The 27,946-nt window shown below is 36.6% G+C and overlaps 1 long non-coding RNA gene across 1 annotated transcript in view; it reads left to right on the top strand.

Moving 5' to 3' along the window:
- The window catches only part of LOC128314313 (uncharacterized), a 191,859-nt gene that overhangs the window by 39,212 nt on the left and 124,701 nt on the right, over window positions 1-27,946 (top strand). Inside the window, exon 3 of the long non-coding RNA XR_008295804.1 lies at window positions 18,049-18,129. This is a non-coding gene — a long non-coding RNA (uncharacterized LOC128314313). The remainder of the gene's footprint in view (window positions 1-18,048; window positions 18,130-27,946) is intronic.

Below are 27,946 nucleotides of genomic sequence, written 5' to 3' on the forward strand. Positions count from 1 at the left end.
CCTGGAGCCTGCTTTGGATTCTGTGTCTCCCTCTCTCTCTCTGCTCCTAACCCATTCACATTCTGTTTCTGTCTCTCTCAAAAATAAATAAGCATTAAAAAAATTAAAAATAAATAAAATTTTTATTTAAGTCCAAGTTAGTTAACCTACAGTGTAATAATGATTTCAGGAATAGAATTTAGTGATTCATCACTTACATATAACACCCAGTGCTCAACCCAACAAGTGCCTTCCTTAATGCCTATTGCCCATTTAACCCCTCCCTTCTATCCAACACCCTTGCAGCAACCCTCAGTTTATTCTCTGTATTTAAGATTTTCTTATGGTTTGAATCCCTGTATTTATCTTATTTTTGCTTCCCTTCCTCCTATTCATGTGGTTTGTTTATTAAATTCTACATGTGAGTAAAATCATAAAATATTTGTCTTTGTCTGACTTACTTCACTTAGAATAATACACTCTAGTTCCATCCACATTGTTGCAGATGGCAAGATTTCCATTATTTTTGGTTGCTGAGTGGTATTTCATTGTTGATACATGCCACATCTTCTTTATCCATTCATCAGTCAATGGGCATTAGGGCTCTTTTCATATTGTGGCTATTGTCGATAGCACTGCTATAAACATTGGGGTGCATGTGCCCTTTCCATCAGCAATTTTGTGTTTTTAGGGTAAATACCTAGTAATACAATTGCTGGGTCATAGGGTAGTTCCATTTTTAACTTTTGAGGAACCTCCATATTATTTTCCATAGTGGTTGCACCAGTTTGCATTCCCATCTGTAGTGCAAAAGGGAGGACTGTTATTTTTTTTTATTGTGCGATACTTGTTTATATCTAGACCTTATAGTTTCTATTTTATTGAAGTGCATAAAATGATAATACAAGCATCATAACACATTTATAATCACCAGTATATATAATAACCCCTCTTTGGTCTTTGGACAGATTTTTAACTTCTGCAAAGACACAATAAATTTCAGATGAAAATAGATTTGTAAATAGATTTGTAAGTAGATTTGGATTTGGATTAAGGAATTGCAGTTTGATTTTGCTACAGGTATTACTAGTATAGCTTTGGATAGTAAGCTTGATTTCTTTAAAATTCAAACTTCTTACTTTCAAATTTCCATGTAAGATTCAGTCTTCTAGATTCCTTAGATCCAAATAACGTTTTTTTTTCAGATTCACTTAATTTAAATAATATATCTACATATTTTCAGGATTTATGACTTAAGCGAAACTTTTGTAAAGTACTCATGTCTTGTTTTCACATTAGTATAAAAACCATCACAAGTACATTATTCTCAGTAACCTCTTTTTTGCTCCAGATTATATTGCTTTCCCACTTTTCTTCATGGTCATTTGATGAACACTTTAGAATACTTCCAAAGACAGTTTTATTTTACTTTGAATTTGAAGATCAAACACAGTAGTAATAAGTCTCAAACATTTACATAAACCCCTTCAAATGTAGAGATTTGCTTATCTCTGGTGTTTAGCACCAAATGAAACAGAAAATAATAGTCAGGTTTATTTTATTTAGTCTGACTTTATGTCCTTGGTATGGCTATCCTCATTTCCACGTCTTCATACTGTTGATCTTTAATACGTGCAATATTTTAATTAACATCCTAGACAGTGGCCTATGAACCTTAGATTTTGTTAGGAGGTTTTGTCAGTTTTTACACAAATAATGTTGGAATTGGGATTTCATCACATTTATAGATGAATTTTGGTAGGACTGACTGACATACTATCATTGAATCATCTGACTCATAAAAAATGGTATAAGTCTCCCTTGGGTATTCTTAAATTTTAGCAGTGTTTTATATTTCTCAGTGCACAGGCCTTACACAACTGAGATTCATGCCTAAGAAATTCATATTTTTGAAGCTACTGTAAATACTACCTAATCTCAATTCCCAATTGTTCATTGCTAGGATGTGCAAATTCAACTTTTTATTGATCACATTTCTTGCCTTACTAATCCACTCAGTACTTATGGTAGCTTTTTTGTAGATTGGGTCAGATCTTCAACTTTGACATGTGTGACACATGTGGCTTCTGACATGTATGAGAAATGTGTGAATAAACCTAGAAGTAGTAAACCTATCCCCTCTTCTCTGTTTTATTGTACTGGCTAAAATGCCCAGTTTGATATTACATGAAAGCGTAAGAGAAATTGGTCTTTTTCCTGATCTTAGAAAAATCTCACCATTAATTATATTAGTTGTAGATGTCCTTGGTTATGTAGAACAAGTTTTCTTTTATTTCCACATTGACAAAAAGTTTTATCAGGAATTAATTTTGGCTTTGGTCAAATGCTTTTTCTGAGTTCAGTAAGTTTATTCTATAATTTTGCTTAGTTTGTTAATAAGGTTAAGAGTATTGACGAAGGTTCAAATGTAAAACAAAACTTGTGTTCCTGTTGATGTCTATTTTAAATATACTTATCTTTTTGTGTGATAACTTTTCTTTCAGAATTGATATGTCTGTGCTCCACAAAGAGTACTAGTCTGCAGCTTTCTTTATATAATGTCTAGTTTTGACCTCATAGAATGTATTGAGAAACATTCCATAACCCTTGATTTGTGGGAAAGTTTTTCAAATTGCCAACTCATTTTCTATAATAAATACAGAGCTGTTTGAGTTAAGTCTTTGTCTTAGAAGGAATTTGTCATTATCCTATCACTGGAGTTGTTGAATATTTTTGGCAGAAAATTGATCATGATCTTCTCAAAATCCTCTCTGTATTTGTAGAATAAGACCAGTAGTTATGTACTCTTTTATTTGAAATATAGTTTAAGCCCTATCTACCCAGTTTTTTCCCCTGGCCATTCTGACTAGAGTCTGATTGGATTTTTTTTTCTCTAAGAGCCAGTTTTAGTAAACATGGATTTTTTTACTCTCCATTATCTCTTTCTCTATTTATGTGTGCTGAAATACTATTTTTCCTTATTTTGGGTTTAATTTGTTTTTTTCTAGTTGCTGAAAATGGAACATGAGGTCACAAATTGGACTTTTCTAATACAATTTCATGCTCTAAATTTCTGCCTTTCTATGGCTTAGTAGCAGTCTATTCATAAATTTTGTGCTTTTACTTATATTCAGTTTAAAATACTTTGTAATTTCCTTTTCGATGTTTGCATTGACCACATGTTATTTAAAAGTGTTGTTTAATTTCCAAGTAAGGATTTTGCAGAGATCTTTGTTAATGATTTGTAATTCTTTTGTGGGCAGAGAATATAGTTTGTATGAATCAAATCCTTACAAATTTCTTGAGACTTGTGGTATGGTCTATCTTGGTTAACGTTTCCATGTGCACTTGAAAAGAATGTATTCTGCTGAGGAGAGTGTTCTAAAATTGTCAGTTGGGTTGATTTGGTTGATAGTGTTATTGAAGTGTTCCATACAATTATGTTTGTTGATCAATTATTGGTTGAGTAGTATCAGTCTTCAACTATAGTTATGGAAATGTCTATTTCTCCTTGTCATTTTATCAGTTTTTGCTTTGTGTGTTTTGAAGATTTGTTAATTATGTAAACTTTAGGATTTTTATGTCTTTTATGAATTGATCTCTTTATGAAAAGTTACATTCTTGATTCTACTTTGCCTACTATTATAGTTCCAGCAGATTTATCTTAATTCGTTTAAAATGGTCTGTCATGGCCATCTTTATGCTCCTTATCGACTTGGCTCTTAATATTGAAGGTGTATTTCTTTTAAGCAACCTAAAGACTTGCCTTTTTATCTAACAATCTCTATCTTTTAATTACATTTAATGTGCTGTGGTTTGTTTTAAGTCACATTTGAAGTTAACGGTGTAGTTTAGGACCGGCCATCTTTAGCATGGATGAAGGCATATTTAAATTCCCATACATTGTTAATAATTGAAAATGAGAATTTGTAACAAAACTGAACATAGAAATAAACATAGCTATCTTCCTATATTTGTCTTTATACAAGTAGAATATGTAAGTAACTGTAAGTGACTAATATGTAATGAGAGGCTATAAATTTCAATCTTCCACTTTCAAGGAGGATGCTTAGTTTAAATATCTAAATACTTAAATATCTAAAACTTGAAGGGGGAAAATATCCAACTTTGAAAGATACTATTACGTGCCCTGCATGAGGCTAATTCAATAAATACTTATTAAATTGCACTGCTTGTGTTGTCTTGAATATCCAATCCGATACTTGTTGGCCTGTTTCCATATTCGTTTACTAGATTCCTCAGGTTATGCTTAAGCTTCTGGTCTCTTAGAAAGTTTTGTGCCCGCAGCATAGTGTGATGTGGTCAGATAAGTCACATGCAGATACAGAAAATACTTTAGTCACATTCCCAATGTTGTCTAATCCCATGTGCCGCACTTTACATGGCCTGCACCCTTGAATTAAAGCAATATGACTTTCTCACTCTTTTCTGTTAACTCTGTGAGAAATCTCTTTGCCTGTTGTCAAAAGGAGGTAACAGATTTGATAAAGGTTAAATTGTAGTTAAAAAAACAAACAAACCTGATAATGAATCCAGTGAGAACTTTGGTATCTTGACCATTATTTGATACTTTATAACTAAGTGATTAATGCATATTATGCATAGGATGCCTGAGAAATTGAAATGTTAAAATGATTAATACACAATATCAAATATAACGGCTGTGATTTTCATACACTTCACTCAATTATTAGTAATTAGAGAAGATGAATTCAACTTAGAAGGCTAGTATAATAGTTGCCTGCGTTGTGTAGATAAGGTCCTGACAGGATCTATTTTGGTTCAACTGGCAGTTAAAACTATTTTGAATCCCTTAAGTACACTCTTAGAACGACAGTTTTCTTAAAAACCTAAAATATTGGGTAACTTGTCTATAATATCCAGAGATGTATTAAGTTGTTAAAAAAATTAGAACATAGGACATTTTCAGAGGAAAGTGGTAATGGCTGTGAAGTCCTTGTTATTGAGACATATAATTATGTTTCTGACAAAAAGATATGACAGTTTCTTAATAATTGTGTCAGTACACAGAAGTGTATTTAGTGAGGAATATAGAAGTGATTATCTGCCTGTGATGCCCTAATATGATGCTCTGACAACAATTATTAGAAACACTACTCTGGATAGAAGTGTCAGATACGACATTCACTAATCTGGAGAATGGCGACTTTAGCCATGGCAGGTGACCGTTTTACAGGGTGTGTGTTGATGACTAGTCATGTTCCAACAATAAGTAGCCCTGAAATCTCAGCACTTTGAACAGCAGCTTCTCACTTATTTTTTTATGAGTGATTATATGCTGAGAAACCATGTCCTAGGGTTGTTCTGGAATGCAGTTTGCAAAGATGAGAGAGTGCATATCACAAACTCAAGCCACATTAAGGCTTCATCCACAACTCAATGCAACTGTGATAGGGGCAGGGTGAGAGGTAGGCGTCTTGGAGAAGGAAAAATAGGACAACAGCCATAGGACTGTATTAAAGGAGAAATTCAAACTGTGCTCCTAAACTTTGCCAGTAAGAATGGAAAGCCAGAGGTTTTGATAGAAACGCTATCAATAGCAGATGATTCCAAACAATCTCGGAGAAGCTTCTGGGCGCCATATTGATATTGGCATATTTTAGATCTCATGCTTGGTACAGAGAACCAAATGGGGTTGAAATTAATGTGGTGATTTAATTTCCCAGGTATTTGGAAAAGCAGTCTCAAAATCACAATGCCATCAGCACAATATCTTGTTTCTTCCAGTTTTTCTTACAGAAGAATGTACATGTATAGCCATCTTTAGAAAAATAGACCCACACGTGAACAATAGATATGGTATATACTGGTGATTTAATGCTGACATGCCTCCATCGAGAGGTGTGGTCTATGTTCCCTGCCCCCAAACCTGGATGGGCTTCTGTGATTCCTGTGAGCAATGGAATGTAACAGAGTGACGATGTGTGGCTTCTGGGGCCTCGCATTAAGTGGGAGTATGGCTTCTACCTGGCTATGTTTTCCCTGGAAGGCTTGCCCTTGGAACAGAAAGACCGCTTCTAGTAATATTCTGGCTGAGAAACTCAGCTAGTCCCCCAGCTGATCATCAGCATCTATGATAAGACATGTGAGTGAGTAAGCTTCCAGATGTTTCCAGACTTGGATTTGAGTTTCTACCTATGTTCCAACACTGTGCAACAGCAATTAAATAGTCTCATAGGTCTTTTATGAACTCATGATGAAGGGAAATGAGAGATAATTACTATTTATAGCCTCTAAGTTCTGGGGTAACTGGTTGCATAGCAGTAGACTGATGGTTCTCTGTGACTCTTGTGGTAAGTTTGGGTTGAAAATGGTATCTGTCTCTTCATGCCACCACTGCCCTTTTCCCCTAGCCCACACAAATTCAGCCCTAACTACAACAATTGCTACAAGTATGGTTCCTCCAATGGCGAAGGAGAAATGCTAGACTTTGGGTCCCATCTATCTGTAATTTCATAACAAAATTTGAGTTTTTTTTTTTTTGCTTAGATTGCTCATGGTTAAAATAAAATGGATTAAATTCTCACATGATGTGAAGCTATCCTTTTATTATTAGAATGCATTACAAAAGGTTAAACGTTGAATTGTTAGTGCCATCTTGTTAAGATTTTGAAACCCCCACTTTTAATAGGTTAGTGCTTAGAGTAGATATTTGGACTTGTTGAAATATTTTTTTTTCTCTAAAATGTTCTGGGCAATTGAAAGGAGTGTATTTCTAAAGAAAGACAGTGAACAGTTAAATGAAGCTGTGCTCATACTCTCATTTAACAAGATCTAGATCTAGAATCTACAGGTAATTTTCATTTAAAAAGTTAACAACATAACCCTGTCCTCAGTCAACTGAATATAGTATTTCTGCTATTTTGTGCATTCTCTGCATCAGTCTCTAGAGAAAATGCCAAATCCCTTATACATAGGTAACAAATTGAGAAAAATTTTACATTAATGACTTGGGATTCACAGGTAATGTCTTATCAGTGACAGCGATTTATGATCTCACTTTCCAATCAGTTATGCTTCTAGAGATAAGAAGTGTTTAAACTCCAGCATTATTTTTAAACCAGAGTTTGGAAGGAAATATTTAACCTCAAGAGTTTTTGTCAGGATCAATAGAGTAAAACCGTGGGAAGTGCTGTGTAAATGAAAAAATTCAGTGATACGGATTTGTTATCTTCTCCAGATGGTTATACTGTAAAGGTCTTTCGGCAGCATACCCTGCAATACCTATTCTAATACAGCATGGTCAAAATTAAAAAGAAACTACCCATGCTAAACTTTTGCATAACCTAACTTTTTAAATAGGGCTAACCACAAAGACCTTTCCAGTGATCTGGACAGGTGAGCTCTCCTCTGTTGTATCTCCTCTGATCCCTCTTTCCCCATTAGGATGCACCCTGGTGGGCCAAAGTGTGAGTATTTTGGTTTGAGACTCAACCTATCAATAGTGGTGGGGTGCAACCCATGTATACACTCTGCTCCAGGTATTTTTATAACACTAAATAGTTAGAACTAGGATAGCCTGCGTAGGACCCTCAATACTGAAAATCTTAAGCCAATTCTACCTTGTCTGTGAGGTCTTCTCTTGTTTTACCACCAGCCAGTTCATTTCAATTTGAAGAAAGCTATGTCTAACTCAATTCCAATGTTACGGAATTGTGTGCCTAGGGCTTTTATAGCTGTGGGGTGATTCCCTCTGTATTGGTTTCTGAATGTATCAAGGGCAGAGACGAGGTCTCCTGGTAATGACATTCCCAGTTACAGGACTTGGCAAATAGTTAGAAACTCAAACTCCGTTCGAATTGAACCTTGAGTAAGAAGGATATTGGCAGTTTTATGGCAACAAGAACAAAGACTCAAAAATACCTCAAGGTACCATTTTATTTTTCTGATTTTTATTTAAATTCCAACTAGTTAACCTACAGTGCAATATTAATTTCAGATGTAGAATTTAGTGATTCATCACTTACATACAACACCTGGTACTCATCACAAGGGCACTGCCTTCCTTAATCCCCATCACCCATTTCACCCATCACTTCTGTCCAATGCCCCTCTGGTAAGCATCAGTTTTTTCTATAGCGTTAAGAGTCTGTTTCCTGGTTTGCCCTCCCCCCCACCCACCATGTTCATTTTTTGTTAAATTCCAAATATGAGTGAACTTGTATACAGTATTTGTATTTCTCTGACTTATTGAATACTCCCTAACTCTATGCACATCATTTCAAATGGCAAGATTTCATTATTTTTGACAGCTGAGTGATACTCCATTGTATGTATATGTATACACACTTACGTGTAATATGTGTATAAAATATATATAATGTGTGTTATATTTCTTATTCATCAGTTGATGGACATTTGGGCTCTCTCCATAATTTGGCTATTGTTGATAATGCTGCCATAAACGTAAGGGTGCAGTTATGCCTTAAATTAGCATTTTTGTTGTATCTTTTGGGTAAATATATAGTAGGGCCATTGGTGGATCATAGCATAGTTTTACTTTTAGTTTTTTGAGAAACTCCATCCTGTTTTGCAGAGTGCAGCTGCACCAGTTTGCATTCTCACCAACAGTGTAAGAGGGTTCTTCTTTCTTAACATTCTGGCCAACACCGATTATTTGCTGTGTTGTTAATTTTAGCCTTTCTGACAGGTGTGAGGTGATAGCTCATTGTGGTTTTGATGTGTTTCTCCCTGATGATGAGTGATGTTGAGCATCTTTTCATGTGTCTGTTAGCCATCTGCATTTCCTCTTTGGAAAACTGTTTGTTCATGTCTTCTGCCCATTTTTTTTTAACTGGATTGTTTTTTGGGTGTTAAGTTTGATAAGGTCTTCATATATTTTGAATATTATTCATTTATCAGATATGTCATTGGAAATTATCCTCTCCCATTCTGTAGGATGCCTTTTAGTTTTGTTGGTTGGTTCCTTTGCTGTGCAGAAGCTTTTAATTTTGATGAAGTCCAAATAGTGTATTTTTGCTTTTTTCTTTTTGTCAAGGCATGATTTTGTAGTCATAAGCTTGGAGAGGAGGAGGAAGGAGGTAGATGGGTAACCAGTACATGATGCTAGAGAGGCAGAATGGGGTCTTTAAATTCAACTTAGATTTTAATTGCATCTAAGAGAATTTCCCTGAGCACAGTAGGCCTATCTCTGTCCTCTGAACTTTTCCTCCACTAGAAATTGCCTATCTACTCTGTTCTGTGAACTCTTAAGTTTTTCAAACTGTCCAATACAAATTTTCATAGATCACCTGGTATTATAATACAGCTCATTATCCCCGCTGAAAAGTTGATTGTTCAAGGTGCACTATATATATTTCTCAGGTATCTGGTCCCAGAAATGCTTAGGATTCTGGTTTATCATAGGGGATACTCAACCACTAGCATATAAATGAAGACATAAGGCAAATGTTACTGGACAGACTTCTTCAAAACTGGCTTTATAAAGATCAGACACCAAGAGAAGACAATGGTATATATGTTACATGCTGAACATTTTTTTTCCCTCATTTCTAGGAATATTATTAGAAGTGAGATTATTAATAGTTAACTGTGTGTGTAAAACTAACACTGGTAAGGAAATAATGCCCTATTTTTTGTACTGTGAAGACTAAAGTAACAGTCTTTAGATGTTTGCTTTTATGAGATTTTTTTTTCTTTTTGATTTAGCCAGTTGCTTTCAAGTCCTAGACATTCTAAACTTCTGGATACAAAATTAGTGATGTTTTAAAATACAAGCTGTTAGACCATGACTTAGTACAGTCATTATTTTCCAAAACTACAAAACAGAATCACTAGACTTGAGAGTTGAGAGCATGGACATAGTCTACATCTTTCTGTCCCAGAGCCTAGCATGTTCACACAGAATATGCACTCTTTTGGAACATAACTGAGACATATATAAGAATTAATATGAAAAATACATGTCAACATGTGTATAGTTAGGCACACCATCTTAGATCTATTGAAGGATGTTCACATTATAGTAAAAAGAAAATACTTGCTGAAAGGAAATAAATGGAAAAAACCAAATTAGATTGCTATTATGTGAAAGATACTATGGAAGATAATGAGAAATAGAAAATTCTTCATAAATGTTGACTTTAAAGAGAAAATTACTTACAGGTAGGAGAAGTTAAATAACTAAGGATACATATCAGTTCAACATATTAATGAGTTAGCCAGTATCATAATATATTTAGCCATCATCCTCTTGACCTCTGTAATACCACTCCTGTTTCCTGGGGAATGGATATTCTACATTGATCTTTTTTCTTCACCATCTACAGCTAAGTAACTGGCAGCAGATCTTGGCTAATCAAATGTTTCTACTGGGACATGAGGCCTAACTGTTAGGAGATTAGAATGCTCACAATTGATACATACTACTGAAGTGCCTATAGAAGATGGTGTGATGGCCCCAGCTACAGATAGCCGCATGTTCATATCGAGTCCAAGAATGGTCATTAAGCTGTGGTTCCTCTGAGTGATCTTCTATCCATCCAATAACTGCTGCAATCAAAGTTAGGCAAAGTTGTTCATTTGATTCTTTGCTTCCCTAGAGTGTTTTGTGGTCTTTCAAAAAATCCCACTTACACCCATTTCATTATTTGTAATAAGTGTTAAAGAAGATCAGAGGAACAGGACATTGCTCTTAGCTGGAGTGCTCTGGAGAAAACTTTCCCAAAGAAGAAATGTTTGATGTAGGGGTTGAAGGATAGATAGAAATGAATTACCTTCAATGAAGAATATTCAGTGATAGGGAAACATGGTACCAAATATTGGAAGCTGATGAATGTACTATATTGGGGGGAAGTGAGTTGAAATGAATCATTTTATGTTGTAAATATAAGAGTGGGAAACTAGATTCAGAATATATTAAAATATGGATGCTGGTTTTAAGAATTTAGGCTTTCAAAAATAATATATACATTGTACATAAAACATTCATAGATGCTAAGTCCTGGTTAGACTGCAAAAGAAAGTAGAGTCCTACTTTAGAAAGAAAAAAACTGTTAGTCTAATTACAGATTAATAACAAGAATTATTCACTTTTGGCCTTTACCGGAGTTTAGTTTGAAATTAGGAATAAACCCCAAAACTACTTAGAATGTAAAAAAAATGGTATTACAAATCTATGAATCCTGAATATATACATCAGGAAACAAATCATGTATTTTTATTGTAAGATACAGAATAGCCAACAAGAGAACAACAAGAGAACAATAAGAATATTTTAACAATAATTTTGGGGGAACTCTTAATAAGATTTTTAAAAAGTGAAAACTAAGGCAAAGTTACAAAGTGGCAGAATCTATGTAGAGATAGATTTTTGATAATTAAAAGAAATTAAAGTAGAATTTCTGATCATAAAAAAGCAGAAGGAAAATGTATCATTCACAAATAGATCTATATTGACATATAATCCATATAATTCAGGATTCAAAGTTAGATTGGTTCTAAAACAACTACTGTGATTCCTATGTTAATTAAATTAACGAGTTAAATTACAGAGCAGCATTTTATTGTTATTGCTGATGAAAAGTAAACGTTGCAATCAATTGTCTAAATGTAATTTTGGCACTATGGCTTTGGTGAAACATCTGGAATTTGATAGATACTTTTTTAAAGTTTATATATTTTGAGAGAGAGAGAGAGAGAATGTGGGGGTAGGGGCAGAGAGAGAAAATCCCAAGCAGTGTATGCACTCTCAGCAGGGAACTCGATGTGAGGCTTCAACTCATGGAACCATGAGATCATGACTTGAGCTGAAATCAAGAGTCCAACACTTAACTGACTGAGCCACCCAGGCATCCGACTAGAAACTCTTGTTTTCATTATCTCTCCACAGTTTCACTCAGTAGATATTCACACTTTTCCTTTTATTTAGATAGTTTATTCTGTAGTTATTTCTTTACAACATTTCATCTACCAACTACTCTGGTTTCACAGAATAAGAAAATAAAGAAGGGCACATCAGTGTAGGGGACCATAAATACTTGGGCTGTCCAAAAGGATAGCCATTAGCCATATGTTGCTACTGATCTCTTGCGATGTGGTTATTTTTTTAAGTTTATTTTTTGAGAAAGTAAGTGGGAGAGGGGCAGAGAGAGAGAGAGAGAATGACAGAAGATCTGAAGTGGGCTCCACACTGACAGCAGAGTCCAACCTGGGGCTCAAACTCAGGAACTGTGAGATCATGACCTGAGCCGAAGGCAGACTCTTAACCGACAGAGTCACCCAGGTGTTCCTAAGTGTGGTTAGCTTGAGTTCATATGTGCTTTAAGTAAAAAATACCCATCGACTTTTGAAGACTTGGTAGAAAAATACATTTTATATATGTTCACCATAAAACCTATATGGCTGACAAAATAAATTAGAAAATTTCACTTCTTTTTACTATTTAATGTGGATAACGGAAATTTAAAACACTACTTGGGGCGTGCATTGTGCATCTTAAAAGATTGATCTAGAGCTTGAAGCGGTGAAATTTGAACTAGGGAGAGAAAATCTCTCTTCCAGATTTTCTGATGAAACACCCTACAGCCTAACTCTGTAAGCAAATTGGTTAATTGTAACCAATGATTGTGATAGCTTCTGGCAAACTTGTCTCTAATTGCTTTTGATGGCGGTTTAGCTAAGGCTTGGCAATGCATCGTGGGTGGCTCAGAGAAAATTGGGTAATGGCTACTGGACCAAGGACTTACAGGCTCCCTGTCCATCTTGACCCAATGGGGAGATTTGTTTGAATGGGCATTGGTACTCCATAGTGTCTGCCCGGCATCTGTGGGACCCACACAGAAAGGCAGACAAGAGCCTGCCTTCACTCCTGAGATGAATCGAATAATGGATCCATGTACTTGCTCTCAGCATTTTCTGGCTTTTGATTAAAAATTCCGCTCTTAAGATAAAAACAGAGGGAGGTAAACCATAAGAGACTCTTAAATATGGAGAACAAATTGAGGATTGCTGGAAGGAGAGTGTAAGGGGGATGGGATAAATGGGTGATGGGCATTAAGAGGGCACTTGTTGGGATGAGCACTGGGTGTCATATGTAAGAGATGAATCACGGGGTTCTACTGAAGACAACACTAACTTGTCTATCTATTTTGAATTTTAGTTAAACAAGTCTTTTTCAGTGACCGGTTTGTTTTAATTCAAACACCTCGATTGTGTTTTTTACTGCAGAGCATCAGTGTTTCTTGTTGGTTTGTTTTAAGCTATCTTAAGTATGTTTTCTCAAGGGAGGGCCTAAGATTTCCCATGTCACTGTATGTATAGAAAGCACTGTTTTTTTTAATGCGTTTGACTTTGCAAGTATCACTAATCAAATTTACTAGATTGTCTTCTAATATGCTGTGCCTGTCAACTTTCTTAGTAATTCTCTTACACCCTGCAGTGAAAATGACCCATTGTACAATCTGTTGATGGCATTCATTGAATTAGTTAGGCTTATAATCTTACATACTGGAAAGTATAATAATCAAGAAGATGTTATTTAACATGCAGGAGTTCCATCTGCTGTAAATTGGTAATAATTGGGTACTTCAGTCCAGTATAAGAGCATGGGTCCTGTTGCCTGCACATCTAAAAACTAAGCAATGTGTTTGTAAGCTCCTCAGTTGTTTTGCATTACAATTACACATTTTCCAAAAGACTATTTAAAGAACAAGCCTATATATCTTGACTGTTTTAACTTTGAGTCAGCTTTTGGTCACTTTGTTCAGCCTAAACAACCACACAATATAAAATCTGATAAGGTGGAGGTCCTTTCTTTGCATGGAGCCATTTTAATGGAAATTCGCGCATATTGGGATGAGTAACTTGGAGTCGCTCAACTGTTGAAGAAACCAAGCAGTGTGCGTAAGTGAGAAACATGCAAGTTTTAGGAAGATCTAATGTGCCATTAAATATAAAATAAGAAATAAAAATACTTCAACAAATGATTGTGAGATTTTGTGCCAAAGCTATGATATTCCTAATTGGAGACTCTTCCACTATTACTGATTTTAGAAGAGAAAATGTCATCTTGTCAATTACCTTTATTGTTTCATCTTTCCCATTATTTCTTAGGTTACAAAAAAAAGGATTATGGGTAGTCTACTTTGTTGCACAGCAGATTGAGAAAGGCAATATGATAAAATCATTTTGTAAAGCTCTTAATGAACTACAAGAAGTCAAACAATTGTCATAATGCCAATGACAAGTCCCAGATGTACTTACTTGATAAGGTTTTTTTAATGTGTAAAATTAAAATTTTTTATCCTAAATCCTACTTCTTCAATATTTATTTATTGATGGCAAAAACTTGAAGTACAAGATTAGAAATCTATGAAAACTTCCAATTTTAATTAGGTCTGGTCCAAAGACTCCTGAAATCCAATGTAATAATATGGGGCAACCTCAAGGTTCTTGTTCCTAGAACATGACCCCTTCTTTTCTGGCACATTCTTTTCCTTCATTTTGATTCCTCCTAATAGAGGCAATCTATCAATGTAATACTGCAATGACAAATTGCCAAGACATGCTTTAGTGTATTTCCTGTGCTAGTTAATTCTCATAACAGCCTTATGAAATAGATGCGATATTTATCTCATCTTCTCAGATGAGGAAAACAGGCTGACTAAATTGTCCATATTACATAAGCAGCAAGTGGGGAGGTGAAACCTTGGGAACTGAACTGAGCCAACATAACTTTGTAGTTGGAACTGCCATCCAGTCTGGCTGCTCCCTTCCCTGCATTTTCATGGGTAGCTCTTAAATTTCTTTCTCATGCCCCTCACCCCTTGCCCTCCAGAATTCTGCAGAAGCTATATAACTTTCAAATTCCTATTTTTATTTTCATCGACTTAGCCTCATTTTTCTTGACTTCATTTTGACATCTGATACAATGAGACCAGCCATAAAAATGCCTCCTCCTTGATTTTTGTAGCAACCTATTGTGCTAGTCTTTCCTTAATATTTCTTTTATTTCTCATTTACTGGTTTCAACTACAGTATTTCTTCAGTTTTATCTTTAATCCTCGTTCTTGGTCATCTTAGTGGCTACAACTCTTGTTGCTATGATAATGCTTATTATTACTATTTTTTTTTTTTTTAATCCTGAGTCTTGAATTCTCCCTCGGTAACTGTTGTAATATTGTGAATTGTCAAATGCTTACTTTCCCTGCAGCATTCATTCATCCACTCTATCCATTCCAGGGCTTATCTAAAATCACAGTTTGACAATAAGTAAGGCAGTGGTTTCAGCACTTGGTTACTAGATGAGAAGGTCTCAAATGACATTTCATGTTATCGCTGCCTTCTAAAAATAAGAGCAACAAAAAGGGCAAACATACACCCTTTTGTCTATGTACTTGTCTAGATTTCTAGGCCTATCTTAATTTTACATTTTGCATATCAGTCCTTCTCCCCATTCCTCCCTCCCCCCCTTACGTTCTTGGGCCTCTCTCACCCACTCATGCTTTGTTTCCCTCCCTCCTCTGTATTTTGCTCTCACTGTAAGAGGTAGATCTGTCCATAATTTCATCCCCCTCTTGTTCATGGTTTTCAGCAAGCACTCCTGTTAACTGTCCAAGTGTTACTAAATTGTGATGCAAAAAGGAAAACCAATATCCTAGGCTAGGTGGACTCCATCCTATCCCCTACCCATTACCTTCCTCTCCTTTTAATTATTGAGTTGTTGGGCACAGTTTTTTTTAACCCTTATTGTAACAGTGCGTCTTATCATACTAACTTGCATGGACACAATTATTTTTCTTCCCTATTCCCTGTATGATGCAACCAGGCTAAGCACACAACAGACATTGAAATAAACACTTACTTTGATGGATTTATTCTTGGTCATAGAATAAAGACTCAAACTTCTCAGACAATTAAATGGTGACTTAGCTCCTCTTGTATGTGACACAACAGAAATTCTTGTGTGAGGTACCTGTTACTACATTGTTACATGAAAAGTCCTAAAGTTACTTGAACTAATTCTAATGACAGGGATAATTTTCTAAAAATTAACAATGAATGACTAGAAATGTGCACAGACTAGAGAACATGTCTATATACAATGTTTGTTTCTCCATACAGGTGAATTTGCCCATTGAACCAAACTTTTACGAAGGTCACTACTTGAGATTTTTTGTTTGCTTGTGATTTTTACTACCCATTATTTACCATATAATAAACACGCTGCGTCATTGTATCAGGTCTCTTATCCTCATGTACTTTCAATTGGTACCAGGGGCTTATTCTTACAGAGCTATGGTGACTTATTCATAATTCATGTAACTGTTATTTATGTCTTCTTAGACTAAGTTGTATTTGCTTTTGTCTTTAGGAAGATAATTTAAGACAAAGATGTAGCTTTACGTTTTCCTCCAAATGCCCTGTGCATATACCATGGTCTATCCAAAGATGGTTTTCATTGTACAAGTGCATTTACTGAATAAAACCATAGCCTGACAGTGAAAGAGTGTTTTTACCATGTGCAAGAGGCCATTTGTCAAAACTGACCTTTTATGTGAAACAGCTACAATTATTAGTTGATCCAAGTGTCAAAGCCCTGTCCTAAGGTAACGGAGTCCGCTAGGAAATTTTTTCTCATTTGATAATAGGTTTCAGAAAGAGTTATAGATGGATCTGATGTTTCTGTCTAAAGTTGAAAACTTAGCCTGAAATGTGCCCAGAACAATTTAGAGGACCACCTTTTGGTGAACTGAGTTATGTATCACAATTTTGGTCTCCTTAGATGGTTCATAAAATCATAATAACTCTGAGCAGTATCTTATTGCCGTTTATCTTTTAATGCTAGCACAAGCAAGGAACAACAAAGGCTTTATAAAATAAACGAAATTCCCTATAGGGTACATTATAGGATTTATATATAAATCAGTAGTAGATGACATTAGAAGCTTTTTATCAAAAAACGGAAGTTATCTAGCATAAATACTTTATTGATGACAATGTAAAATTGATTATAAAATGAAGTGTCATTGTTTTGTAGAGAAAATATAAAAGATCGAAATACAATCTAGGAAGCATGAGAAGTATAAAACCCATTAGGAAAGCTGCACTAGGAAAACTTTGGGATTGACAGGATAAATTTCTCAACGCAAAAGACTATAGACCTGCTTCTACATGTGAACGCAATACTCAGGTTAAACGTAGAAGGTGTGCCAAAGTTGTTAGCGCTTGCAGATTTTATGGAGCGATTTAAAACATAATCGTATTTTGTAAATAGGAATGTTAAAATACCACAGAAACATTTTTGATTGAAAATAGCAAGTATAAAAATAACACACTCTCCTGCAAAAGATAGGATGGTAGGAAAATGACGAGCTGAAGAAAAGACATTTTTAGAAGGCAAAGAAAGGTATTTAACATTAAAATCATGGAGTGTGCTATGCCTGAAGCCTACTTGCATGATAAAAACATCCTGGCAAGGAACTAATGTGCCTTGTAATAGCTAGAGCAGCCTTAAGTTAACCATATGGAGAGCTAAAAATAAGCTTCTTGTTAAATCCATCTTTGGTGGTGGAGATGTCACCTTGAAGGATAGGAAAGCAGAGACATGAACTTTACGGAAGAAACCTATGTTAATCATGGTTTGTCTACCACGTGCTATGGAAATTAACAAATTGGAACAAAATAGACACGAATATTTGTATATGTCAAAAATATCTTGATCTAGTCTTCCTTCAAGGTTTTCATTATTCTTGAGAATATGCTCCCACGCCCTTGCTCCCCACCTGGGCGCATGCACGCACAGATATGTGCGTTGTTCTGAATGGTACTCTGGAACCATGAAAGTTAGGCAAAGTGAGAACTGATCTTATTAATTAATGGGAAAAGTTAAGATTTTCCCATGATCTTTATCAACTTTGATCTAAAGAAGAAATCCTCTGGTACTGTTACTTATAAATGTGCAAGAAAATGATGAGTAGTAAAACATCTTTTTAGTTCACTGTAACTTGACCCATTGAAAAAACGGAGCATTAATGGTTTTTGTTTCTGGTTCTGTTCTTATTTTAGCTACCAAACTAAAATGAAAACTGAATGTTGCTCTGACGGTGACCTTCGTCTCTTCACACAGAGGAGTTGGTGAAATCTTAGGTGAGTGTGGGGCGGAGAAATCTCAGGTCCCAGTGCCTGTCTCCTTTTCTGGGTCCTACTTATGTTTCCTGTGTATCCTCCATCTGTCTGACTCAGAATCAGCATTGCCATTGGAAGGGAATATTTGGTTGCTACATTTAAGGTTGTATGGGACAGCTGACTCTTTGTCAAGGACCTTTCTGAAGGGTACTTGTGTTTTCTATGCCTACACTAACTGTCAGGCTTATTTCTGAGTTTGAATCAGTTTTCAACTTTTTATCCTTTGTGCCTTCAATATTGTGGAACACTGCTGAATTCCTCGAGTATGACTATTTTATCCACTTGTCTTCCTTGGGGACATCATCATCTTTTCCTCATTTTTGTCCCTAAATTCACCTTCACTACATTTCTCTGGCTCTATATCAAGAGTCTCTGAACCAACAGCCATGACAATTTCCCACAGCCAACCTGTTCTGGATCTCCACTTAGATTTCATTCTAACTCGTAGCGTTCCTATGTGTTTCTTGACTGTACTTCCCTCTTTATCAGCCGCTTCCTCTTGGAATTGTCCACTTGTGTAGAACTATTACTTAGGGTTATCACTGGGAGACAAAGAGAGAACACGACTACAAGATATCCTGTCTGAAAACTGAATAAAAGAAGCATGGTGATGGATTGCTAGCAAACGTTGAACTAGTTGGGATAGGGCACTGACCTTCATGAACATCTCTAATTTACATCAGGATTTGTAGATTGAAGGGCTAGCTGCTAAGTGGGTACTTAATGAAATTACTCATCATTACTATGGGAATGTGGGAACTGAAACTTGAAATGTTGTTAGGTGCTGGTGTTATTTAACCAAAACCCTTGGAAATGAAACCAAGCACATGAGAGCCAAGCCAAGCAAAGACAGCCTGTGTGTATGTGTTTTGTGTATACAATTTTGAATGCTGTGTTGTACTGATTGGTGTTTTTGCTATTGTTGTAAGCCTAAAATGTGCTCTCTGTCAGGCCATGACCTAAAGGTGAGCATAATTGTCCTGAGAGGTAACTAGAGTTACTTCTGAAGCAAATTTTGAAATCTCAACGCTGCCTAAGGTATTAGATGATTTTTAGGACTCGCTGTTTTGTAGCAGCCTGAAAGTAATTGATGCTTTCATTCTGAAGAATACCTTTCAATGGAGGGGGCTGAATGTTAGGTTTTGGGTTTTGGGACATGAAAGAGATGTTTGAGCCTGATGTTAATGAAAGCCTCACAGTATTTATTTGAGACACAGTTGACATAGAACACTAGAGACGTTTAAAGTGTACAATGTATTGTTTTGATATATTCATACACTGTGATATGATACTACCATAGCATTAGCTAATTCCTCTGTCACCTCACATAATTTCTTTGTTGTAGTGAAAAAAATGAAGTCTCTTAGCAACTTGAGGTTTATAATACAGTGCTGTTGGTGGCAAATGCCATGCTGAGTGTTATATCCCCAGAACTTCTTCATTTACTGGTTGGAAGTTGTACCTTTAAACATCTCCAGTCCCCCCCGCCCCCCCGAGCCCCTTGTCACCACCTTTGGACTCTGAGTTGGACCTAAAAAGCCTATAACTTTATATTTAAGTGACCATATGAATACAGTATAAATGCACCCTGATAGGATTTAGGAACTGTTTTTTCTTATTACTTAAATTGTTTGAGCCATTCCTTCTCTTTTTAGAAACAGAAGGAAGAGACTGTAGGTTTCTTATTCTCTGAAAGTTTCTCTTCTCCAGCACATGCCAGTTAATATCCTTGAACTTGAGAGCTACAGGAGAGGATGGACTTTGCTTTCCCCTCCCAGATGAGAAAATGAGGAATGAGCCAAAATGGAAACAAATAGAAGTGGAATCAAATTTTTCAGTGACCCAGTACAGTTCAAATATTTTCATGATGTTTACAATCAAGAAAATATGCTTCTATCTCTGTCGTTTGACTTAATCTCCTAACAATACCCCTCTGAAGTTGGATAATAGGAATTAAGTTGACTATACTAATAGAAAACAGACCGAGGGTTCCGGGGTCTTCGAGTTGACACAGCTCCTGGTAAGAGCCCTCATCTCATCGTCATGGTGCCTGGGCTCTTTTACCTACCTGCTGCTGTTGTGTGGAAATGGAAACCACTTCCACACTTCTGTAGACCCTCATTTACGGAAACCAGTAAATTCACTTTTCGAGTGACTTTCCCTACATGAGTCCCTGGCAATCTTGATGTCTTGTGATAGATTTGCAGGTATTACAAAATACTGCCTGCTAGAACTGTTAATTCAGGGCCAAGCAGAAAGCTTTCTATCGCCACATACAGAAGGAAACCTGGTGAAGTGATATACTCTGGGAGGGTGGACCGTGTTGCTGGTAAATCATTTGCATTGCTGGTAGACAAAGTCCATGGAGTCACAGAGGCTCACTCACCTGAGTTTCCCTTAAATTCTGCTGCTGTCTGTCCTGTATGAAGATGACTTCGTTTAGAGGGTTGCCTTCTCCAAAGGGAATCTAAACCTTTCATGCCAGCATGCATTATGTCACACAGACCTATTCATAATTTCTTCTGCCAAAATGTTACATAGATGAAGTTAAAGACTAATACTAATACTAAGTTAAAGATTAATACAACTACATGAGTGTATAAAGGAGTTAAAGTGTTCAGAAACTTTTAAGGAAAATATCCCTTCTTATTTCAAGATGTTGAGTTCTCTGTCCGCGCTTGGTATGCAAAGCAGCCGTCCTAAAATAAGATGCTTACTACAGAAACGATGGTGACATTTTCAAAACAGTCATAACTAGTATGTAACAATACACCTGTGATTTCTCTAGTGCATCTTTCATGCTCAACTTCCCTATATACAGGATTTAAAGATGACTAAAGTTTTCATGCAGGAAATTGTATGTCCACAGCAAATTTGACGTGAAAGATGAATCAAACATGCCTTTGGAAAAAAAAATACCTTTGAAACTTCTCTGTCAAAAAAAAACCCCAGTAAATACAGTAAGAGTGGTAAATTTAATAAGTTTGGTAAGTTTGAATTTAAGGCAAACACTTAAAGGTATATTTCTGGGATTGAAACACTGACATTGAGGATGCTACTGATGTAATGCCTTCGATAGACGTTTTTCTCCGTAACATACAGTCAACAGTCAACTTTCCCTTTGTTCTTCATGGTTATAAAAGGCCAAATAATTACTCCTGTAAATAGTAATCAATGTTGAATAATTCCATTAGAATTTGTATGTTTCAATGTTTGTCAAACATAATTTTATGAAACATTATGAATTGTCTTTTGAAATTCATTTAAATTTCTGAAATTTAAGCTCAGAGAATCCTAATTTATGAAATAGTCCAGTGGGATAATAGACATTTAACAGCCAGAGATTATACTTGGAGTTATCTGTATGTAACAAGCAATTCATTCAAGGTGAAGATTGTTAAACGCACGGGGTTCACATTTCCTAGAGGCTCACATTAAATCCATCCAACAGTCTAATAACCTTGCCACCACCTTCCTCCTAGAAAAGTGACACATACATTTGTAAGGTTAAATAAAAAACATAGTGGGAAAACCAAAAAAGGAAGAATGATTATGAATCAAAGGAACATATCATAGATCTTCCCTTCAGTGACAATTTAAACCTTTGTATAATGATCACATCAAGAACAGTATCTGTTCTTGTGAGTTGTCTATGTATAGGGCCTGCCATTTAAGTTCAATGTGAAAAACTGAAGTAATGGTTTTACATATGAGAAAGGATTTAATAAATGAGAATGTTTTGAGTCATGATCTTTGGGAACGTTGCTTTTGACTATTCCTGCCACCATAGTCTCTTTGACATGTGCAGACACGTGAAATATGCTGTGAGTAAAAGTAAAAGTTGGTAAGATATTTTTGGTAATCTACAGTCACAATTCAAATGAAAAATAGATATTTCTAATGTCTTCCTGTTACATTTTTTAAAAATTGGATTTTACATACCGTGAATTACACAAATATCAATTTTCACATGTTTTCACATCTAGAAATAATTGACACACAGTGAAGTCTTCATATTTTAAGAACATAGATGAGTTTTGTCAAACGTGTATACACCTCCTTATTTCACATCCTGGTCAAAACACAGGCTATTTTCATATTGCTCATTCAGGACCGTCTTTGTTCCTCCAAGAAGCAACCATTGTTGGGCTTTATAGCACCATAGATGAGTTTTGTCTGAGAACATCCATATAAAATGACTCGTACAGTAGGTGCTCTTTTGTGATTGGCTTCAGTTGCTCAGCATAAAGGTTTTGTGAATTAAATCTGTTTTACACCTATTAATACATGTATTAAACATGTATTACACATGTTCTCTTATACATATTCTTCTTCCACTGTATGAATACATACGATTTACGTATTCACATGTCTATGTTTAGTCATGTACAGTTTTATCGCCTATGTAGGTTAGTATATGTACTCAGCAGTGCCAACATCACAGGCAAAGTTTTCTGTCTCCTTTATTTTTGTAATTCCCTAAAATCGAAACTAGTTAAAATTCAACTTAGGACTTAAACAGATGTGTAAATACACTTATGCATGGTTACTAAATTAAAGATTAGAACACAAACAGATGAGAAATTATCCTTGGTGAGTTTTGAAAAAAAAATTCTGAAGGTAATTTTTTTCTCTCCTAAAATTCCTTGACTCCCACAGACACCCCCTCTGTTGTATCCTGGCTCTGTGCCTGGGCTTAAACATTTCTTGAGATTTCAGTAGAACTGTTCCTGTATCTCTTTGCATTGAACGTTTAAATAGGTCTTTGTTTTCTGTCCTTTCATAAATTGGTACATAATGATTCAATTTTTCTGTTTTGAATCATTGTTTACATTTTTAGAGGGATACAATTGATTTCATCTTAGTTACCCCCTAGGGAAAACAATCGTTTATGGTAGTTTTCATTCTGTTGGTCTGTGTTCTGTGTGTTTGGTAGACGTGTCTGGATTTCCAGGTGTTTTATGTCGATACTGGCTTAGAGTCCCTGATACTTTCTGCAGTCTGTGTTTTTCACGTTCACTGTTGTCTGACCCCCCTGTCTGAGCCCTAATAGGGAGAGTTGACTTGGATGCACTGGAGTCTTCATTCTGAGAACTGGTTAAAAGTGGTGTCCCCCATTAGAATTAGCAGACGTATAAGTTGACTTATTTTCTACTATGTCAAGCGTTATGACTGAACTAGTTCTATGTAGATGGCAGTCAGTAGTAACAGTGATTCATAGAGAACCTGAAAAAGTTTAATGAAATGAAGTATATTCATGGGGAGTTGGTACCTATTACATAAATAGCAAAGCTGTTCTATCAGGGGGTTACGTTTCCAGGGCAGCAGGATCTAGAACCACAGAAAGAGGGGAGAATGTTTTTGGCACTTAGCAGTATTGCACTCTTCCCACATGGAGTAAGAGAGCCAAGGATGACAAATAATTCTCTTCTTAATGGTGTTTAGAGCTTTTGCCTGTATTATTACTTGTATCTCTCTTCACATATCAGCTTATTCAGCTTCTAAGACATTGCCTCATGAATCAATTCCTTCTTCAAGTAATTTTTAAAATCCACAGATGATTTTGCTTAATTGTGTCTTGTAATTTCAGGAGAACCTTATTTCTTATTGGCATATTTCTCTAAATATATAGAAAAGACCTACAATATATTATGTGAGTACAGCCAAAAAGAGCATATCAAAAGAACTTAGTGAACACTGTGATAATATTTATGGTTTTAAATACAAACAGGTTTAATGGAATGTGAGTTGGCAGTTAAAATACAGTGTCAATAAAGGGAATTTTATTGAGCGGTGTAATGAGGATTGGTGTTTTGACCTAAGTGTTTAATCACTTTGTTAATTTAGAGGGACAATGAAGTCTCTTCTTAATATTTGAGGTGTAAAGGTATGCAATGCTATTAGAGGAGTATAAGGGTGAAATTGTTTTTAAAACTAAAAGAAAAAAACCCAATATTAATCGTGAAGGTTCTAAAGTAGTTTGGCAAGGAGAAAGGGGAAAATAAAAAAAAAGTGTAGAGATGAAAACTATACTTCTATGAGCCTTGAGATGTGAAGAATCACCTACCTAAAATATTGGAATATTTTTTAGCCACAACTGTCTAGTTGTTAGGAATGAATAGTTAGGGGGTAGACTGCTGGGTGGTTTATCCTTGCTACCATTGGGCATGGTATTGGATACATTCATTTCCTATCCCTATATGATAATTTCCTCATTTAGAAAGTGGGGTGATAACTTTATTTCATAGAGGTGCTATGAAAATTACATAGGGGAACATAGGTGTGAAATATCAGCTATTACAATACTGTGCGCTCACAGAATGTTAGCCAGTATTCCCTTCATCATTACTGTGTGTAAGTCATTGTGGGGAGTCTGAAATTGAAAACAGTATAACAAGAATGAAAAGCACCCCTCACTCCCAGAAAGGGAAATTAGCTTGTTTACAAGTGATACGAGGTAGTAGACGCATGGAAATCAGTAGTGGCGGAGGTCTGACACTCGTGCTTGGCTGTTACTTAGAGGTGATTGAAAGCTCTCGGATTATAACTTGATGCATTTATTTCCAGTCTGGATACTTGATATTGCTTGAAGCAGTTGTTTTTGTGAATCATAATTTTCATTAAATCAAACTTTAATTAAAAAGTTTCTGCCTGGAGACACTGCCTCCGAAACACTGCACAAGGCTCAGTAGAACTGTTTGCCTGTTTGCGACAATATTAAATGTCAGGCTGAAAAATGTCAGCTCAGCAGATGGATAATTGTATACTTTAAGACTTTTAATGGACAGATGTATTTCAGTATAAAATTTAATCTGTTAATTAAACCCCAGCTCGTTCAGGAATAATCTTATTTACATATGCTAATGTGCACACATAATACCCACGTATCCAGTATGAATTCAATAATACTAGTATTATAAATCAGTATATATGAATCACTTTTAATGTCTAGCAAGTTTATATAAAATGTAGGTCTCTGGGTTGCATCTCGGAGAGTGAGTCTGAGTTTGGGGCGGTGTGCTTGAGACTTCACTCCAAGTAGGAGTAATGAAACAGAAACATGATGGAAAGACCATATATTGTCCGTGTCATTGCTGCAGAATTGAATTCTGCAGGGACATTGGAGAAATACACACAAGCCTTCCCAGATCGGTCTGTGGGCTGCAGCCTTACACACCAGCTCCCATCCTTGGTTGGCTGAGGATTGCCTGGTACTTTGACCACCCCTCGCTTCTGTAATGCACTAGCTTAGGGCCAGAGGGACTTGGAAAGGCCGTTGAGGTGGAATGCTGTCAGTCTAAGGGTCAATTTGCATGAAATTGCCTGATCTGGCATCTCTGAAATTAGAGCTGGGCCAAGGAAATAAGGGGCAACGGAAGCATCTTCTCTGTTGGGTTTGCCCTTTGTGCTGCTCAGATCCATCTTTTCGGTCACCAGCTCTACATGGTGGTAATCAGCGAGAGGTTCATAAAAAGATTACTTAGATCTAGTAAGTGGAACAAATCTGGGTGCCCACTGCTGCCTCTGGTTCAGGGGCTATAATTAATACTGACCTTCCTTTTCCATCATCCATATTAGGTTTCCCTCATTCTTGGCCAACATTTCACCCTGCTAATGGCAGTGGAGGGGCAGGGTTTCATCTCTGGAGGGCTCAGTCTCTTACCATGGCTGAGTGCTATCATCTCCCATTCACTTGGGTCAATAGGCATGGAGCTACCAAGAGATGCCCAGGAACTTACCACATTTCAGATTACTTGCCCCAGTAGGTAGTAACAATCCGAAACACTCACAACACTCCAGTCAATTACTACCACCAGTGAAATCTGTGCTGATGACAGGCAAAGTGCTCAGTCAGGAGTGAGCATAAGCACAGCCTTGGTGAGAAGGAGCCTGTGCTATTGTGTGCCTGGATAGTCTCTGTCCTAGCCCATCATGTAAGTATTGGGGTGGCTTGGGACAGAAGCTGTCTGAAAGTGCCAAATGATCTTGTTAACTAGGATGCTGACTGAATACCTCCTCTGTGGAAGATATTTTCTGGCAGACATTGACCTGAGACACAAATAACCTCACATTTCATAGTTCACCCCAAATGCCTATTTGCATAATTCCCCAAGTCTCCTTGTTTCCCATATTAATCTTGATCTATTGAGAACCATGATCAAAGAGCCAAGACCTTTGTCCCTGCCTAGGACTTCATGTACAAACTTATCTCAGACTAATTTACCCTCACGACAAAGACAGCTTAGTGCATATAGCATTAAACCTTCACAACTACCTTTAACGCCACCTCTAAATAGCTCTGTAGTAGCGACATATGAGCGACATGTGCTTACAGCACACTCAGTCACATTAAGCTATGTGTGAAGCAGTTCTGGGTTTTTCTTCCTTTTATGTGCTTTTTACAAGGAGCCTCTTCAATGCCAGAGGTTGAGAAAGAGGGGTTGCTCCAAGAGTTAGGAGGCCTGGAGGCTCTCTGAATCTGAGACCCAAAGCTTAGTTGAGACACTTGGTTCCACTTGGGCTTGATTACCGGCATACCATTTCCATTACACGGAGGATTTGTGCTAACTGATCTTAAGGCTTGGAGATAATGAGGGTACTTACCTCGTGATGGACAGCTCTGACTTGTTTGGACTGACTGTTCCATGGTCAGATATCCACTGACCACGGGCCCAGTGGCATATTGGGAACTACTTGCCACAGGTTTATTTCTCTGCTGCAAATTACACGGCCTTTCTCCAGAATCTGAGGGGTCTATACAGTGACTCTCCTATGGTGGCTCACCAGGCACTTCTCAGTGCATCTTTAGCTACTACTAGTAGATAATCAAAGTTGCGTTGGCTTCCCCATGTCCTGCAGCTCGAATGCTAGGGATTTTGGAGCATAACCTAGACCTGACCACAACTCTTGCTCTGGGCCCCACTTGAAACCAAGAGTGTTTTGAGCATCCCTTTCGCACAGCTGATAAATGAGTCCATAGTATTTGCAAGAGCGACATAGGCTGCTTTTAAAATCTTAAGGGGCCCATTAAGTTCTGGAACTTTTATTTTATAGTAAGGGATTCATGCTGTACCAACTTTTTATGTTGGGGTTGCTGTCATAAAATGTCCTGGAGTGCTGAGCCCCTGAAAACTTAAATATGAAAGGGCTGTGAATATTTGTAGGTCTTCATTACCACCTTCTAGAGCATTTGACACTATACCCTGGTCTAATTACCATATACTGAGTCTGTGTTTTGTGTAATAAGATCTCAAGTCCTCAGACTGTATGTTTTGAACAGTTAATGTTAATACTGAGGCAAGACTGGATGTGTACTGCTTCCATTTCCATGTAGAAATGATCTGCTCTTTGAGGACTGAAGAGACTGTATACATCAGGTCAATAACCACATACTGAGTTCCAGAGCTTGTGTTAGTTGATTTCAGCAAATGTATCACTTGCAGTGTAACAGCTGGGATAAGGATTTCCACTTGGTTAAGTTTCTTGTAGTTGTCTCTCATCCTCTACCTCCCATCTGGCTGATTAAGGGAACAGAAGAGTAAAATCAAAAACAATGTATTGGAGGGTTCCTGGGTGGCTCAGTTGGTTAAGCATCTGACTTCGGTTCAGGTCGTGATCTCACCGTTAGTGAATTCGAGCCCCACTTTGGGCTCTTTACTGACAGCTCAGAGTCTGGAGCCTGCTTTGGATTCTTTGACCCCTCTCTCTGTGCCCTCTCCCACTTGCACTCGTCTCTCTCTCTCAAAGATAAATAAACATTAAAAAAACACTAAACAGA

The sequence above is a fragment of the Acinonyx jubatus genome, chromosome B1, assembly GCF_027475565.1.
Source record: "Acinonyx jubatus isolate Ajub_Pintada_27869175 chromosome B1, VMU_Ajub_asm_v1.0, whole genome shotgun sequence".
Classification (NCBI taxonomy): domain Eukaryota; kingdom Metazoa; phylum Chordata; class Mammalia; order Carnivora; family Felidae; genus Acinonyx; species Acinonyx jubatus.